This window comes from Ambystoma mexicanum, chromosome 2q, assembly GCF_040938575.1.
Source record: "Ambystoma mexicanum isolate Mex_15411 chromosome 2q, UKY_AmexF1_1, whole genome shotgun sequence".
Lineage (NCBI taxonomy): Eukaryota > Metazoa > Chordata > Amphibia > Caudata > Ambystomatidae > Ambystoma > Ambystoma mexicanum.
Window position 1 is genome coordinate 248,545,970 of NC_090924.1, and position 17,936 is coordinate 248,563,905.

Here is a 17,936-nt window from a genome sequence, read left to right on the forward strand (position 1 = left end):
AGGATCCGAGATGCTGCAGGAGGATGTAGATGCCGGCTTCGACTGGAGCATAGCTGCTGCCACCACGGTCGATGAGGAGAGTGGAAATGCAGACAAGGATATGTCTTCAGACACGTTTAGCTTGTAGCGAGCGTCAATTTTCTTGATTAGGTGTTGCCCGGAATGAGGTTTTTCCCCAGACCTTATGGGCCTCGGGCAGAACATCCTTTTGACGGAACAGGCCGGTGCGCTCCTGTGCCAACAGAGTAAAGGCTCCAGAAAGTACCCCTTCTTGTGGAGCCAGGGGCTTGGGTATTGGGATGTCTAGCAACGCCATCATGTACGCAACCAGGTTGTGAAAGGCTCTAATAGAGCGGGGGGTGTCATCGCGATCCTGGTCTGCCTGATCCTCATCCAGTGAGGCGGTAGCAGAAATCTGATCTGCTGCACATGACGCCTCAGGTCCTGAGGGCACGGTTGACTGCACAACAGGAGTCTTTTCCACAGGGGAAAGTGGAGGCAGTGGAGGAGGCCCCACAGAAAGTGGTGGAGCAAGTGGCACTACCGGGACCTGCATAGGGATTGCAGGAGCAGGGGCCGGTTCATGGGTTTAGGATACATTTCCTTAAATAAATCCTGAATGAAAGGAGCGGACGTAGGAGGGAGTGAGACAGTGTGCAGCAGCAGAGTCTAAGCTGCCAATCCATTGGAGGGCGGAACAGGTTCTTGTTATCCACAAAACATGGAAAAGGCTGCTCTGCCCCAAAAACAGGCCCCTCAGTACCAGCCGTAGTGAACGTTGGTGTGAGAGGTAGTCAAAATGGCTGCCGTGAACCGCGGCGGTTGGACCGCCATTTTGTCTTAACGCCTGAAGTGAACTGCATCACAGGCGTCAGTGAGGCCGTGGTCACCAGAGGCGTATCAGGGGACTTGTGTTCCATTTTAGCCTTGTGACAAGGAACATCGGCAGAGCCGGTGCTAGCAGATCTAGAGTGTGTATGAGACACCTTCGAGACTGCTGATGAATTAGCCCCCCCAAGTAAGGAAACCTCGGCTGAACCAGTACTCGAAGACTAAAGGTTTTTAACTGGCTTTTTTGCCCCCTCAGCAGGATCGGTTCAACCACAGGTCTGAGCATGGGAAGGCTTAGTCACCCCCTGAAGCAATAGTCCCTCAAAGGGGACCCCCTCAAACTTGCTGGTCTTCGATATAGCCCCAAGAAGGGGAACCTCAGGGGTAACCCTGGTACGTTTAGTCAGCTTGACAGGGACCTCAAGCCGAGACTCTGTACACTTCCTTCCAGATGTGGAAACCTGGGGGCTGACCCCAGTAAACAACAGCCCCAAAAGGGGAACCGCGGATGAAGATCCAGACTTGGCAGCCCCTTTGCAGGGGTCCTCGGAGGAAACTCTGGAGCGCTGGTTAGATCCCTTTCGAGACACCTCAGGGAGATCCCCTGGTAACCTAGCCACTTGAACCCCTACCAGACCCAGAACACCCCGGGAAGGAGTCCCTAAACCAGGGTGCCCTAAAAAGGAACAAACTTACTGGCTGTTTCCTTTTTTTTTCCTCGATGAACTGCTGTAAATGTGGTGGAGGAATACACTCCTCCCACCTGATAAGCCGAGGCTTGAGTGAACGGATGGAGAGGGAGTCGCAGTAGAAGCACAAGTCCCACCAGTGTGCAGGTGCCTAAGCACTCCAGGCAAAGAGTGGGGATCTGCCCTTGCGAAACAACGTTCACACGATGAACAGGACACAAATTCTAGATGCTCCGGAATAGACGGGAGAAAGAGGACCATGGAACCGGAGCAGGAAAATGAAGGACAGGGGAACAAAATCAAAAATATTCCCTGAGATGTAAGTGCGTCCCACCCCGACCACACAGAGAAAAGGACTGAAGGGCGATGCATAGCTCAGGAAGGCGGGGCTACTGTCACGTGCGGTCGCCCCACATAGAAAATATAAGAACCACAAAAAGTGCTCTGGTCCCGTCCTGATTGACGGAATGGCCCACAAGTATGGAGGAAAGGGGACAGGACGTAGGAGTATGGGGTAACTCACACATACGTTTCACATGGGAGGTAAATACGCTTATGAAACATCTGATACTGCTCCCTTGCTCCACCCCCACTGTTTTTAACAACTGGAACTTGATCTACGCCTTACATACGATCTGGCCTCTCTTGTCCATATTTTGTAATGGGTACGGCTCTGGAGTTCCAAGGCGCTGGGGAAGTATCAAGATGCCCTAAAACATCTTCTGGGCTTTGAAGGTGGTAAAAGCATCCCCTGGGTGGCTCATGTGAAAAAGATTTAGTTTGAACAAATGAATCCAGATTCTGTGGGGTGCCCCATAATATGTATAAGGGGGCTTATAGAAGGATTAAAAGAGCAGCAAGTATCACTACAAGGAATAAGCTGATTGAAAATGCAGGTAGATTGTGCTGAGGCCCAGTGTATCTGAGCTTAAAATCTGAATTTGGCTTAGAACAGCATCTTGTCCATCCGTTTTCCCAATATGCAATACGTAAGATTACGATTTGGGACTCTACTGGTTGCCATTGTAACCAACCGCTGGGCCGAGGGAGGCTCCAAGTTTTGCCCTGCATGTGGTCTGGGAGATGAGACTCATTTCTTGTTTTTATGTAAACCATTGACAGCAATATTTGAACACTGACTACTTGAGGATGCTGGAGTTCGTTCTACAGCTGAGGCATTGGACCTGTGTTAAGGATCCTCAAATCCATATACTGTAACTTGTGTTGCTCAATTTGTCCATAGAGTGTGGCTCCTAAGGAAAAAATGGATGAGCGTAATGAGAGAGGACAACTGATTCGGGGCTCATCTGAAGTTGAGCTAAGGACAGCTATGTGATAAAATGATATAGACTTCAAGCATAATTATTAGCAAGAGGCAGAAGGGTTGTGAGTATAATCTCCCGTCTGGACTCTAAATAGTGAACTGACTCACTATATTGTTCTTTACTATGCACATTATCATATGTATTCTTTCAGTTTTGTAATGAATTTTGACAGATTGTGTTTAACATTTTCTTTATCAATGTATGTTCTTATCTCTGACTTTATGGATTTCTGCCGAATAAAGTATTTTGACTGATTATTACAATGAAGGTTGCAATTAATCAAGGTAATATTTTCACAAACAAATGGCTCTGTGGAAGGAAGACTGTATCCGTTCGCTCAGTTTATTTCACTGCTCAACACTTTCCTTGAATTAAAGACGAACTGCTTAAAATACCTCCACGGTGGTAGGGTTTCAACCCTGCAAAGAGCCTCCTTGAATTGTCTTTCAAACTAGGTGTTGTATACGGTTTTCCAGCCTTTATGTTGCAGTAACCAAGTGTTGGTGTGCTGTATGCAAGAGCAAGACTGTATTAAAACCTTACTCAGCCAAGCAATGCTCTGCTCCCACCAGCATGTGGTTAACTGGTCAAATTGAGCATTTGGAAGTTTGGCGTCCCACTTTCATTAAGTTTTACAAGCATCACCATCGACTCTGGAAAGCCAGCTTTGTCTGGTGGTACACAATTATGCCCCGGATGGTTTATGTGACCTTCAACTCTTTCAGAGAGAGCAGGTTTAGGTAGCTGAAAACCAGGCCCGACTCAGAAGCGTGTTCAGATACTCCAGGATTATAACAGGCAGGAGATACTCCAGTCCTTGACAAGGAGAATTAAGGTTGGTTAACATTTTGTAAAAACTTGCATGATTTCAGGACGAACACCCTTAATTAGCCAGAAGTAGTTCAGTTCCAGAGTGTGTACTTGGTGAAAATGAGCCAGTAATGCAAGTGTTCGGGTGAGTCAAAAGACAGCTTTATGTGTCAATTTCTCAAACAAGATCTGTAGGTTATTCAACTTGTCAGTCATGAACGGGCAGATCTGGGCAGACTCCAGGTGATCTAGTGTCCGGTTCAGCTCCAGCTCTCATTCATTTCAGTGGATCGCCTTGAGGAACTCTAGAAGGAAATCCGTAAACGTGGTTTTCCAGTCACCAAGGTCAAAGATGGCCCAGAGGACAAGCAGGCTGGTAGAGCACAAAATCAGGTAACAAGCTTTTAGGTAGACCCACTCCTCCCAGCTCTCGAACTTGCAGAAAGATACGAGCATGTCATCCATGCCAGCCTGGAAGACACGCAGCCTCATGAAGTCAGCCATCCTCCTGAACCACAGTGTGTGCATACGTTTGGCTGAGCTGACACACACCATTGCAGTCGTCCAGTTGGAGCAGCTGGCAGTCCACTGAAAAGCAACTTAAAGGAAAGCTAAACTAGGCGCTGGACTGACGATCCCACATTTCTGAAAATACTTTTCCTGTGTACCACAGACTCCACTGTGGGTTTGGCACAGTAACAGCTACACTTAAGACAAAGGAGATGGACTAGTCCGACAAGCATGTTTTTTTTATCTCAAGACGTGCTTCTTGTAGTAATTTCCTAACTTCTTTGCCCATTTGTAGTGTGTTCACAAACTGCAGCTGCACCATTCTCCATGGGAAATAATGAAACCGGCTCTGATATTTCCGCATTTTGAAGGCTGAAAACCAAAAAGATTTATTTTGGTTGTTTTGGTGTTGCCTCCAAAATGCCGAAATATCACCTAATGTGCCCCGACCCCCACCCTCTCACGCTCCGGCAGACAGCCCATCACCAAATAAAGTTATTTTGTACTTCAAATGGCAATCTTCCTCCGACAGATTATTCACCTTTGAAAAGCTTTACCGGCCCAATTAATAGTTTGGCTGTAATAGTAAAACATGCAGTATTTGGAAATATTGCATGTTTAACCAAGCTGCCAAATTCCAAGTTTCAAATCTGAAACTCAGAGCAATAACATAGGTCATATTTGCGCATGCAGTAATCTGCCATTTTTGCAAGCAAAAAAAACATTTTTTAAAAATCTGTAAATGCAGTAGTTATTCCCGCTTTTCCAATGGTACCAAACTCAGCAACAAACATTTTTATTCACATTTGTTCTCATGGAATTCGAAATACATAAACGAGATGCCCACATGGATTCAAAGGATCACCCACTCTCTTTTCACAACATCTCAAGAAGGCTTTAGATTACAGATTCCCTGACAAACAGGTACAGTGTAGTACGTAGAAGATCTGTTAGCCTTCCTATCATATGAAACATGTAAGCAAGATATCCAGGTACTATTAATTGATTTAGCGATGGAAAGGCAAAAAGCATCAAAACAGAAATCGCAATAATGTCGGAAAAGGGTACATTGAGACATATTATGTTGGGTCACCTGTTCATTGAGAGCTACCAGGAAACTGTGTATAGGGTTTCGAATGTTCCGACCGTCACAACAATGAGAGCATTTCTAGGCATAGAAGGTTACTGTAGACGGAGGAAGCTAGGCTATGCCGAGTCAAACAGTTACAACATTATACAAAGTCCAATACACCAGAACCACTTCAGTGGACATCAGAGGAAAAGAAGGCATTTGATACAGTCAAGAAAAGTTTAGCAAGTGCGCCTGCATTAGACCAGACTAATTACAAAAATAAATTCACCATGTATTGTCACGAGATAAACGAGTTTGCATCAGCAGCAGTACTCAAACAAACACATGGTCAGTACCACAGACCCATTGCATATTAAAGCAAGGAGCGAGGCCCAGTCAGTAGGAGCAGGAATGCCTTGGTCACCACTCAGAAGCTGATGAAGCAAAGCAGTACAACTTTGTGAAAACAATTCTGGTATCTCCTTTAGAAGTAGCTGTTCCACATTATGTGGTTGCATTATTGTTGAAAATTAAAAACACAACCCAGTTTGTGTGACTTTCAAACAAATGATGAGGCGTTTAATTCTGGGTTCTTCCAACATCACCCTAGCCTGTTTTCCTGTGCTGAAACTAGCATCTGTGTTGCCAATCCCAACTAATGGAGAACCACATGACACTGAGCTGTACAATTGTGCAGTAGTTACCGATTACCTAGAAGGGGTCTTGTCTGATACACTAATGCATAACGCTAACATAGTATAGGGGTAAATACGGGCAGTTAGTAGTAGGGTATGCAGTATGTACACTGGAAGATGTGGGACATTGATCAGCGTGACCTCAGCACATGTATTAGAACTGGGTGTACAGACATGGGCACCCAGTTACAACCATATCATTCGCAGAATAGCAATCAGTAAACATATGCACCAATTCTAGATATTTATTTGGGGTTGTGCACGATTTTGTGGAAGGAAAGAGGCTTTCAGACATCTGGTTCACCCATAAATAAATCATGCCTACGTGGAGGCATTTTTGGAAGCCACCATGTTGCCCAAGCAGATGTGCAGTACATTAACTAAAGGATAGGGAGGTTGCTTGCGTAAATGATTTAGCATACTAAACTGCCCGCCATAGCTGGCTCAGTATATGTTAAGACTAAAATGGCATCAGAGTCAGAGCCCTTCCAAACGCTTGGCAAATTAGACTACATCATGGAAGCAGCTCCTTCAATAGAGCAAGACTCTTGGGCAAGAAAGGGTTGTTGATTACATGAGGACTCGTTGTGACAGGACCAACATGGCCATCTTTTTTGCTTCGAAAATGTTGTGATCTTACTCAACCAGAATATACCACAGAGAGGCCACAAGGGGGAAAATGGAGTATGATTGCCACTTTAAACCAAGACGGATATGGTCCGCATTTTCCGGCCACGGCTCAAGCCTACTGTAGACTGCGTGTTAACTGCCAGCAAAACAATGTTGGAAAAGCAGTACATACTACTCAAGGAGCACATGCAGCACCATACGATAAAATAATTCACAATACATACTAGTTGTTCTGGATGTTCTCTCTGGCTGGGTGGAGGCGTAGCCACGCAGGTGAGCAGATACCATTTTGTTGGTTAAAGTATTATTGAAGGACTAGACACCCAGGTTTGGAACCAGTATAAATGGTGCTAGGAGTACTAGCAATCAACTGATTAAGGAATTGTGTGGAGCCTTAAGCACCCAGCACAATTGAACCGCCCACACCATGCCAAGTTAGCTGGGGCAGTGGAGAGGCAGAATGTGCAGAGATGAGACCAATATGAACTGGATGAGGGTCCTTAATTAATGTTGCTTCGTATGAGAAGTACCACAAACAGGAGAACACTGTCCCATTGAGTTCCATTGAGATCCTTAATAGCGGGCCAATGCGTTTAATGTCCTAACCGCCTGCAAAGAATGTTTATGTCGATATACATCTCACTGATGACTTGCTTTTTATCGTTACTGTAAAAAAAACAATGCAATTGGACAGAATTCTCATATGCACCCGGAGGAAGCCCTTCCAAAGGAGCTAGAGGAAGCCTGCCACCAACTCTAGCCAAGAGACTGGCAATCAGTCAATTTGTGTGGAAGACCACACTGGCACCAAGATGGCATAGCCCCCTCAGGTACTATTTGTCACTGATACAAGGCTAGAATTACCCGGAAAATGGAGTGGGACAACACGGCTAAGAATATTTACGCGATGGAAAGGATCATGGCGGCCATCCACGGACATGGGGTTAGTATTGAGACGGAATGGAGTGGGTCCTGTCCCCGGTTCATGCCCCCTTGAGGTCTGCGACTGTTTGGTTCGGGGTGGAGTGCGGCTGGAGGTTGTGTCTCTAGATGGATGGGATTGGGCCCCTCCCTGCTGGGGAGTTGATCTATGTGCCTGTGCTGGGCTTTAACATTTGGTGGATGTTTTGGCTTAATGTCTGCTTTCCATTTCTTTCTTGCTTTTCCGCTCTCCATGTGGTTTTGTTTCTTTGCTTATGTACTCATATATCGCACAAGCAGTTTGTATTATAGTTCCTATGGGTCTGGAGGTGTTAGTTGCCTATACGTGGGGACGGGGGGAGGAGGGGGAAGAGTCGCGTTTTTCTTTTTTTTTATCTATATGATTGATGTGGTTTTCATTGCTGCTCTTTTTGCGTTTTGAGAAATGCTAATAAAAAAATTAAAATAAATTCTGAGTTAGAAATCGCTGCGAGTTATTAAGGGGTAAACATAAGTTGCAAGCTACCACCCACCCATAAAAAGTCACTTGCTAACCTTAATTCTATACAAATAGCAAAGCGTTTCTTACTCGCCAAAAGTCCATTACTAGCAAATGGCTACCGGTAAGTCTGATTTTGCACCCTATATTTAGCTCCTGTTTATAGCCTAATAGAGCCTGGTTTGCTTGACACGAAGAGCTATCGGGAGCTACATTTGGCTCTTAAGGCCAACTGTTGCCTTACAAACATACCTAATTGACATTAACTCTGTATGTTTGTTAAGGAGTATAAATGAGCGTTAGGTGGACATATCTAGTATTTCTACATGTGAAACGCTGCTGCCAAATTTGGCAGGCATATGATTACAAACAACCAGAAAAATAGAAGGAGGAATCATCATGACGAACCTTCATAGCATAAAATCTACATCTCAAGCACAAGATTGGAATTTCTAGCTGACACCTGCCCAACCTCAATGGAAAATATTACGAATCCATGAGAATCGTGACTCTCGCCTATATATGCATCATGGCCTTGAGGAAGACACCCATATCCAAACACGTTTTGGCTTTTGCACTAGTTTTTTTATAATACTATTTGGGGCACCTATGCACAACACTCCAAAATGAATCTAGAAGCCATTTAAAAGCATAATGGATCATATACTACGGACACACAATTATTGTTTGCATCTCAGATGCAAGTTAAATTTGAGCACCGCTTTAAAACGGCGCCTGGTTCCTCAGAGGTACCTCCTGCTTACTAAGAGTTGGGATACCAAGGAGCTGCTATGAGCATCTGCTAACCAAATCCTTATTTTGACCCCTGGAAATGCATATTTTAGACATTGTTTTTGTTGATGAAATACAAGCATTCCCGATAATAGTACACGGATATGCCACCTTGTGCAGCCCGTGTGATGCTTCCCGGCTAAGTGGAAAAGAGAAATATATAGTTACCACTGCCTGGAGTTTGATATTGTTCTCAGTTCTTTTGGCATGCATACTTTTGTAGTGGGAATGTCATAACCAGTGTCGCCTACAGATCCCATGAACTTTGAACATTAGAATGTTTATTTCAGTATGATATGTTCTATGAACAAGATGAACTAGAGAAAGAAAATAGATGCCCGATGAATATTGAAATATAGGGGAGATATTAAAAAGGTCTGTCTGCATAGACCCAGTTACCATGAAACCTATACCTCAGGACGAGGGTCTGCTGTAGTTCAAAGATACTATATTATCATGATTGATTCATATATGTTGCACTTTTGTGCAAGGGGCAGGCAAACTGTTCTTGGTACACCCCCTTGCACTTGATTCTATGGATATCCTAATTTCTATTGTTTTCTCTGTTACAATGGGGTTTAATAGATTGTCATAGGGCAATGGTCGTTTCCTGTTTTGAGTATAACCAAAAGGTAGAACTGGAAATAGTCCTCTAGCAGAAACTAGATCAAAGGTCTTTTTTTCAAGCCATGCTACTGTATAAACTGGTTAGGTCAGGTACAGACAAAAAGATTGCTCAGAGCACGAATGACTACATGATGGGAGGGGTGCATATGCCCTTCGGCAGGATGGTTTCATGGAGGACTTGACATGTGACATGGTAACACGGAAGCAGATCTCAAAGAAGGACTAATAATTAATGAAAAGGATGGAGTGTGTGATGAGGCCCAAACAAGGTCCAACAATGCTGAAACACGTGTATGGGGTTGCTGCTGGCACTCTTGTTCAGATGGGAATTTCCATAGCATTTCGGTGCTGGACTGCCCATGTGGGCGGGACAAAGACTGATGTGCAAATGGATATTTCCCATCTATGAAAGGTACAGTGAGGAGCTAAAGTGTGGTTGCTGACTCTCGAGTGGGTACCATCCCAAAGAACAGGTCAATGGGCCATGTTCGTTCTCGCAGAGGGACGTCCATGGACTATTTCTTGCGCTTGAAGTAGGTGGGATATTTCTTAAGGAAGGCCTACTAGTGATGCTTTCCAGAATGCCGTTCGGTTTCCTGGAAGAAATGTGATGCTGTTTTTTTCGTCTTGCAAGACAACATCCCCGTTCCCTGTTATTTATCACCCAAAATTGATGCAGGAGCCTGGTTTCCCGGACATAATGATTAGAAAACCTTTGACCTAAAAGCAGTCTTATTTGTCACACATTGTCAAAAAGGCCAGTAATCAGGCCTTATCACAAGGAGAAGAGAAGCCCTCTCAGTTGGGGTGGGAGGCCTACCAGTGAGCCACCCTGAGCAAGTCGTACCCCTTTGGTGGATGGTGGCAGAAGATAGGGCCCCCGAATCCCGTCCCCTCATGCCAGACTGCTTGCATGCAGAACCTCATCTCCAACCATGCCTTTTGAGCAAAAGCTGTTCAAGATAATCAACACAGAACCAAGACAACGGAGGAACAAAAGAAACAGAAACCCTCCAGCGTTCCAGAGTTGCTGCTCTCTCACAGAGAGAGATAGAGAGAGAAAAAAAGAGAGAGAGAAATAGAGAAGTATTTAACAGGGAGGACAGAAAGTGGAGTTTGTGGGAGGCGTAGGATGACCAAAAGACCAGCAGGAACAATAGGTCAGCGGGTCGTGAGAGTGAAAGTGTTTCTGCAGTTTGAATGTGTGCTTGTGTAGCATGCAAGTAGATGTAGGTGCTGTAAGGAGTGAAAGCAAAGTTATTGATACTGGGTGAAAGAAAGAAGTTTGTGTAATTGGGAGTAGTAGTATTGTAGCAGGGAGGAGTGTGACAGAGCAGTAGGAGTGAGGATGAGTCGAGATGTCAAAGTGGCGACAAGATTGAAACATCAATCGGATGAAGGAGGAGCAAGTTGGAGGGAGCGGTAGCGAGTAGAAGAAAAGAGAGTGGGTGTGACTGATCCATCTGGAATATCACTGGGCATGTGCAAAGCGCCATCCTAAAACCCTTTAGTGTGCCAAACTTTGTTACAGTAGTGAAGGTTAAGAATGCCCCGAGGGAGTTTAGAAAACCTGCATACAGGGAACATATTGGATAAGAGTAGTAGGGGTTACCATTCTGTAGACATAAGCAGGTGTTATGGACGCCTGGATTACAGAGAGTTTTGTGAGCCGATGAGGGAGAGGGACTGCCCTAGGCCCCACAAATAATGTTAAAAACCTTGAACTCTCTCAAATACTCGAGTTTTCTTTTGTACCATCTGTGACACAATGTGCAAGTCAAACCACCACCTTATTAAACTAGATTAGCTTGGGGAATAAGAAGAAACATTAAGGTACAGGCAAATTTAGGAATATCGCATTAGCAACCCAACAACCTGCAGCGAAATAAGGAAATCGAACGAGAAAAACAAAAACTGTTACCTAAATGAGGACATCTACAGTTGCATATATAAGGCACAAGCCCAAGCGTCAATGCATCAGGCAACGGACGTAGGAGGAAAATTATTTGTCTTTTTCAAGCAATTAGTTGATCATGCATAGCAGCATAGAAAAGCATTCTAAATGTGCATGCAAATATATCACCAAAGAGACTTAGCTTCTAAGAAGTATAATTAGGAATCTGACACAGTAGTGGCATGCTTGTTGGCAAAAACCATTATAAAAGTAAAGAAAAGGAAACATCTATCTTTCCGCATTTCTCTGAGTGGGTGCCCTACCTCAACAACACCACTAAGGACTGACTGTCAGAATGTCTTGTAAAAAAGATATCCACCATCCTGTGTCCAAACCTATTCTCGTCCATTACACTAAAACTAAGGATAAACTGGGCATCTCCTTGATCCTGAACACCTGCTTCTTTGGTTTTGGACATAGACCTTTAAAGTTCAGTTTGTGGTGTGAAAACACACAGAGTGACGTTTTAAACACAGTTCGCAAGTATCAGGTGGGGAGAGGAGGGAGGTGGGATGTGGGGACAGTGAGAGTTTCTTCCCCTTGTTCTCGTCTTCAATTCCCAAATGTAATGTTAAGTCTGGTTCACTATCCTGCCATTATCAAAAAACATTATCCTAGCATCAGGAGTAGGAAAGTCACTTCCCCTAGTTTCTTCCTCCAACTGAAAACTGCTGTAGCACCACGTCTGGTGGACTATCCTGCCAGACTGCACTATCGAACTCAGAATTCCAGAAAAATAATTTGGCAAAGGGTGGTCCACCTATTGTTTTTGCTTCTTGCTCTTCTTTATTCTTTGACATGGGTCCCAGAACCCTCTGCCTGTCACCGACTTGCAATGGGCCTCGGCCCCTTGGCTAGGTGTTTCTTTGCTTTTGTATGGGCACCTGACCAGTTTGCTTTGATCTTGTGGGCCTCGCCAAACTTCATATGGGTCCCAAACCCTGGTGCGTTGGTTTTGCAGGTTCTCTACCTCAGTTTCACTCAATGTTAAACTGAACAGTCCTGATGTACTCACAAGTCAGGTACTGTTCCACATAGGATATTCTATAAAGTTATTTTCAGGTTTTACAGTTCCATAGTTATCCCTTTATGCCCCTCAGAATATTGGCTCCTGCCAAGCATAACTGATTCCCACTCTTTCTGCCATTCCCAGGGTCCCAGACCCTCTGTCCACTTGGCCCTGGTATTTCTTTTGGGTCGCCAACCTGTTTATTTTGGCTTTGCCTCTGGGGTTCACTTCAGTCCCTGACCCCTTTCTATTGGCTTTTCAAGACACTTGGTTTACGCTCCTGCCAAGTGTCTATTGATACAGCATTTGTCTGTGTCTTTACATTTCTTTAAGAGTCCTTGACTCATTTGACTCATACATTATCAGCTTCCATTTATATCGGATCCCCGACACTTAATAGGCTCCCCACGTTCAGTCCCCAGCCATTCTCAAAGACCCAGGCAGGACCTGTACCTTGTTTTTAGGGTTCCTGATGTGCAGCGTCCTCCTCTGTTCTCTGGACAACCTTCCGATCCTCCTCTCAGCTCCCACTCTCGTCTGCATCCCTACTTCGGCAAGGCGGGCTGCACTGCACGGCTTTGCTAGAAGAGGCATCCCAACTCTTCTGCGTAAGTGATTTCTTTTCAGTTTCTCGTAGACTGCTGGTTCTTGGAAGCACCCTTAGAGTGAGAAAGCAGTTCTAGTCCACGGTCGTCCCAGACTACAGCTTCTTACCGTGTCACTCTGTCCGCGACATTCAAACGTCGCTCTCGGTTCCTCCAGGGCAGGCTTGGCCAAAGGCCTAGTCCCTCTTCTAATTTGTACTTTGGGTAACCAATAGGCAGTTCCAGCAACTAGACTGTGGTATTCTGGTTTCAATAGGTCTTCCTCATTGCTCCACCTTTCCTCCTCGTCACAGTACTGAACTGATGATCATTATAGAGTTCAGTAGCACTTTTCTTCGTCTCAGTATTCTCTTGGTTTTCTCAACTCTACATAGATCGAGGTGTGGGGGGTGACCACAAAGTAGTGAGAGGGATGAAAGGAAGGAAAGGACAGAAATGAAATGAAGGAGGGGATAACTGCGTTCTCCGAAGGTGATGGTCATTGTTCCCATGGAGGGCTTCCTTCCCCACAAGATCCACCGCTGAGTACCATCCTGAGGGGGGACTATGTGGTAGCGGCCTCACCTCCCTGGCCTCATGGAAAGGTGCTTCCCCCCCACGGAAGAAGTGACAATACCCTGGGATTCATAACAATTCATAGTACATTTTCCCCAAGGATTGACAAGTTTCACATCTTCAGAAATAAATCATCTTAAAGTAACCTATTTTTGCTTTTTCATTTACATCATATCAGTTTCAACAATGAGAGACTTAAGATTCTTTTTTCTTAATAACAATTTAGTACTTTTGCAGAATGGATTTTAATATCATCTGATTTTTTGTTGATGATCTGTTTAACATAGTAAAGTGCTGCATAGGACTTTTCTAATATCCAACTTTTCCCATCGCAGTTATAGAACGCGTCTGTTAAAATGCCGGATGATTACGCTTCCAAGCCGGATACAGTGCTTCGATGCGAAAGAGCAAACCAAGCAGATAGCCTGAATGCTTAATGCTTGTAATCTTGCATTGTGGCTCTGTTTTCTGGCACTCAGATAACCAAACGTTATCCAGCATCATTGGGTTTGCAATGATGGTATATTCTTTCAAACAAAGAGTCCCTCCCCAGCAACTGCATGCCATTTTATTCTTTTCCAACTTCTTATTTAGGCATTTTGCAATAACAAACCAACACTAATATGTAGTCCAATACCAGCAATGACCCACTGTGCACAGAATACATTTCACAGCGGCAACAGACGAGTCAGAGAGGCCATCAACACAGTTTCTTGTAGCATACTTAACCTGCAGCAGTGAGCAAGTACTGTACATAGGGCGCCCACACACAAGGCGGGCATGCAGGGGCACTATTCGAAGAAATATCGTCTCCATATCATGGCAGTATGCCACATGCTGTAACCACATTGGCACACTGGGCGGGGGACCCTTCCATCAGGATATGGCAACCCTCCTGCGGGCCACCACCAAGAGCAGACCGGCCAAACATCTGAACACCTGTGTCAGCCCCATCACACACCTAAGGAGCGCCACCACCAGGTCATGAGCGATTCATTCCCCAATAATGAGTGACAGCCTAATCAATACCTTCCCCAAGTGCCGGGCGATATGCATGCACTCCCAAGCCAAATGGAGAAACCCTGCCAGGCCAAGGCCACACCTGACACACAAGTCCGGGGTGGACGGGAAATGTCTATGCAGTATGGTATACCTTGTCCAAAAGTTTAAGTGAATCAGCCGAGTTTAGAATTCAGATATACTTTTTGGGTCTGCCGTAGCACATACTCCCAATCTGGGCTTGCAATGTACTTGCCAAGATCCCTCTCCCATCAGGTCTTCGGTGCCTCCCCGTCCCACAGGATATCAGCCATGAAGCTACCATATAGATACGAGACAAGGCAACCCTCGCCCTGCGATTGTATCAATCCATGCAGAATCACCCACGTAGGGGGCTGTCGGGGGAATGAGAACACCCACTTAAAGAGGTTCCACACCCGAAAGTACAAGAAAACATCTAGGGAAGAGGACCCACCTCTTTTAGTTGCCAGCTGTAGCGAGAGAAACGCATCTTCACCCAAAATGTCACCAAAAACGACAATACCCAACTTTAGCACCCACTTGAGGTACGCCCGCTCCCCAGTGATCACCATCCCGGCCACATGCCCCAACCGTATGCAGCGGTGAGTAGACGTGTCGATCCCCATCTTGCCCACAACCTTCCGACAGATTGCAAGTGACAACACAAAATCCCCCACCATTGAGAATCAGAGCGTAGGAGGTGAGGGGCAGCCAGCGCCCTTTGCACGTTAACATGTGGGCGTTCAAAATGCATAGCATACCCACGTGTCAGATAGTGAGCCTGTGCCGCCCAGTAATAACGCTCCCCCCTTCTCACATGGTTGTGTCAGTGTGGCATAGGCCACACTGGCCTGTTTCCCGGCCCAGATCAAATTAAGGATAATGCCCCTCAAATGTAGGAAGAAGCCGGACAATAGAAACAAAGGAAAATTAAGAAAGGAATTGAGGAAGAACAAGCAATTTTACAAGAGAGGTGCAGCCCAGCAACTTGAGGGAGAGTCAGCCACCGCGCGGCCCGGTCCCAAGGATTCCCAATGGCTTTCCCATTGTGGTCACGAAACAAAGATTCCGGAGTACGCGAGAGATCTGCATCCCCAAGTATTGCATCCCGGCCGACTCCCATGTGAGCCCAAACTCCACCTCAACTGCCTCCATCCCATCAGTAAGGGGAAACACCACTGACTTACTAGGATTGATCTTCAACCTGTAGTACTCCCCAGACCTAATCACTTCACGCATCATGAGGACAAGTTAATTGCGGGGTCCCAGAGAAACAATGCCACATTAGCAGCATATGAAGAAATAATCAGTCTATGCAGACCCAGTTGTAACCCCCAGCTGGAGATGACGCTCGTGTAGGGCGGCAGACAGCAGCTCAAAAACTAGAGTGAAAAGGAGCAGCTATACCAGGTATCCTTTTCTCGTCCCCAGTCTAAAGTCTATACCCTCAGATCGCTGGTGCCCAACCACTATCTGCGCTGTCGGCCCGGCATACAAAAGGGACATCAATGAGACGAAGCAAGACCTAACGCCCATTTTCTGGAGAACAGCGAGTAGGTAGGGCCATTCGACATAGTCAATGCCTTTTCGGCATCCAACAGCACTGCCACCGCCTGAGGCTCCAATGCCAACGCATACAGAACTCCAAAAAACCTATGTAGCCCATATGTAGTATTCCTTCCGGGGACAAATCTGGCCCGATCCGCCAGCACCAACTGAGGCCTCAGAGAAAGGAGTCGGTTGGCCAGCACCGTAGCAAAAATCTTGTTGTCGACATAAAAGAGTTTGGTCGGTAGGTGGCACATTATTCTGCTGGCCCAGATGCCAGTGACACAGCGTGCACTTGGAATAATACTGGGGCGAGTATGACAGCATAAGCCTTCAAAAGCTCCCCAGAGAGGCCGTCAAACCCATGGTACTTAGACCCGGGGAGCTCCTTAATGGCCCCAGAATCTCTTCCAGTGTCCCTTCACGATTAAGTGCCTCCCGGAGCGGATTGTCCACCCATTACAGCTCTATATCCTCCAAATAGCCCTGCACGCACGCCGAGTCTTACATCTAACTGGAGGTGCAAAGACGACCATAAAATTCCCGAAACGCTGCCGCAATATCCTCTTAATCATATAGAGGTCTTCCCTGGGGATCCTAATGCATTCCATATGCGGCAGTCTCCTATCTGCCGCTAGCAGCCAGGCCAACAGGGCTCCGGGTTTCTGTCCCTCCCCATATTGCCACATGGAGTGTGCCCAGCTGAGGAGCTTAACCTCTCCTTCAGCATGCACTCTGAAACCATCCAGCTCCTCCCGTAGCTCGGCCAGGACTTTGGGGGACACCACAGATGCATAGTCGCCATCAAGACACTTCAATCGTGCTTTGCTCGCGGCAAGATCCTTCCTGATCACCCGGAAAATCCCATTCTCCTTGACCATGCAGACGCCCCTGATGTAACACTTAAAACAATTCCAGCGCACCCCCTGCAAGGAAAAAGAGCAATCATACTTGAAATAAGCCTCAATTTCATCTTGCAATTCCTGACGGAAAAGCGCATCAGTCAGCACATCCGCCTTAAAGCACCAGGCACCCCCCTCACACCACATACCGAAATAACTGGTGAATGGTCAGAGTCCGAGGGAGAATCTGACTATTAACCCAATAGACCCCCCACACCCTCAATCACAGGACACAAACAGGTAGTGTGAGAAACCAGAAGGTATTCTCACTCCTAACCCCCGCCCCCTGGATCCTCTTCTGAGGTGGCCATGGAAAGGCCATCGCTTTTGGATCTGACTTTGGGGGTTGAGAAGGGAGGGAGGATCACCTGGGTGGAGGGTTCTTGCAGATTGGGAGTGGGGTAACCACAGGCAAGACATGGTATCCCCCTTTGCCTAGTTTATGACCAACCTAACGCTCCCCCGACCTTTATGGGTTACTGCAAGAAGCTCATTTCCCCACATTTAACATTTGAAAGTACTGGGACGAGGAAGAGGAGATTAACACTACACCTGCACTTTACCACTCTGGTACTGAGACGAGGAAGATGCCTGAAAAGCATGCTGAGAGTCAGGCTTGTCCCCTTAATCATGGTCAGAGAAGTCTAATTACACATCCACACCTGCTGCTTGTCCAGGGGCTTCAGGTGTATAAAGGGAGACTTGTGAAGAGAGAGAGAGAGAGAGAGGGGGGGGGGGGGGGGAATAGGGAGGCATGAGTAGGAGAGACCAGCAAGGGACCCTTTCTGACAGGATGCAGCTGTGGTGGGACAGGAAAAGGAGCCAGGACGCTGGCCGAGATCCCGCACGACCTGGGAAGCCCCCCAAGGAGAGCGAAGCGAGCAAGGCCATGGGGCTGGTACAGGTGTGGGAGCCTCCTTACATTTGAAGAAGCAGCTGTTG

The 17,936-nt window shown here is 46.2% G+C and overlaps 1 protein-coding gene and 1 pseudogene across 1 annotated transcript in view; both read right to left on the reverse strand.

Annotated features, from left to right (window-relative positions):
* The window catches only part of GET4 (guided entry of tail-anchored proteins factor 4), a 621,709-nt gene that overhangs the window by 539,665 nt on the left and 64,108 nt on the right, over positions 1 to 17,936 (reverse strand). The gene's annotated exons all lie outside the window — the stretch shown is intronic.
* Positions 3,297 to 4,159, reverse strand: LOC138570324 (uncharacterized; annotated as a pseudogene).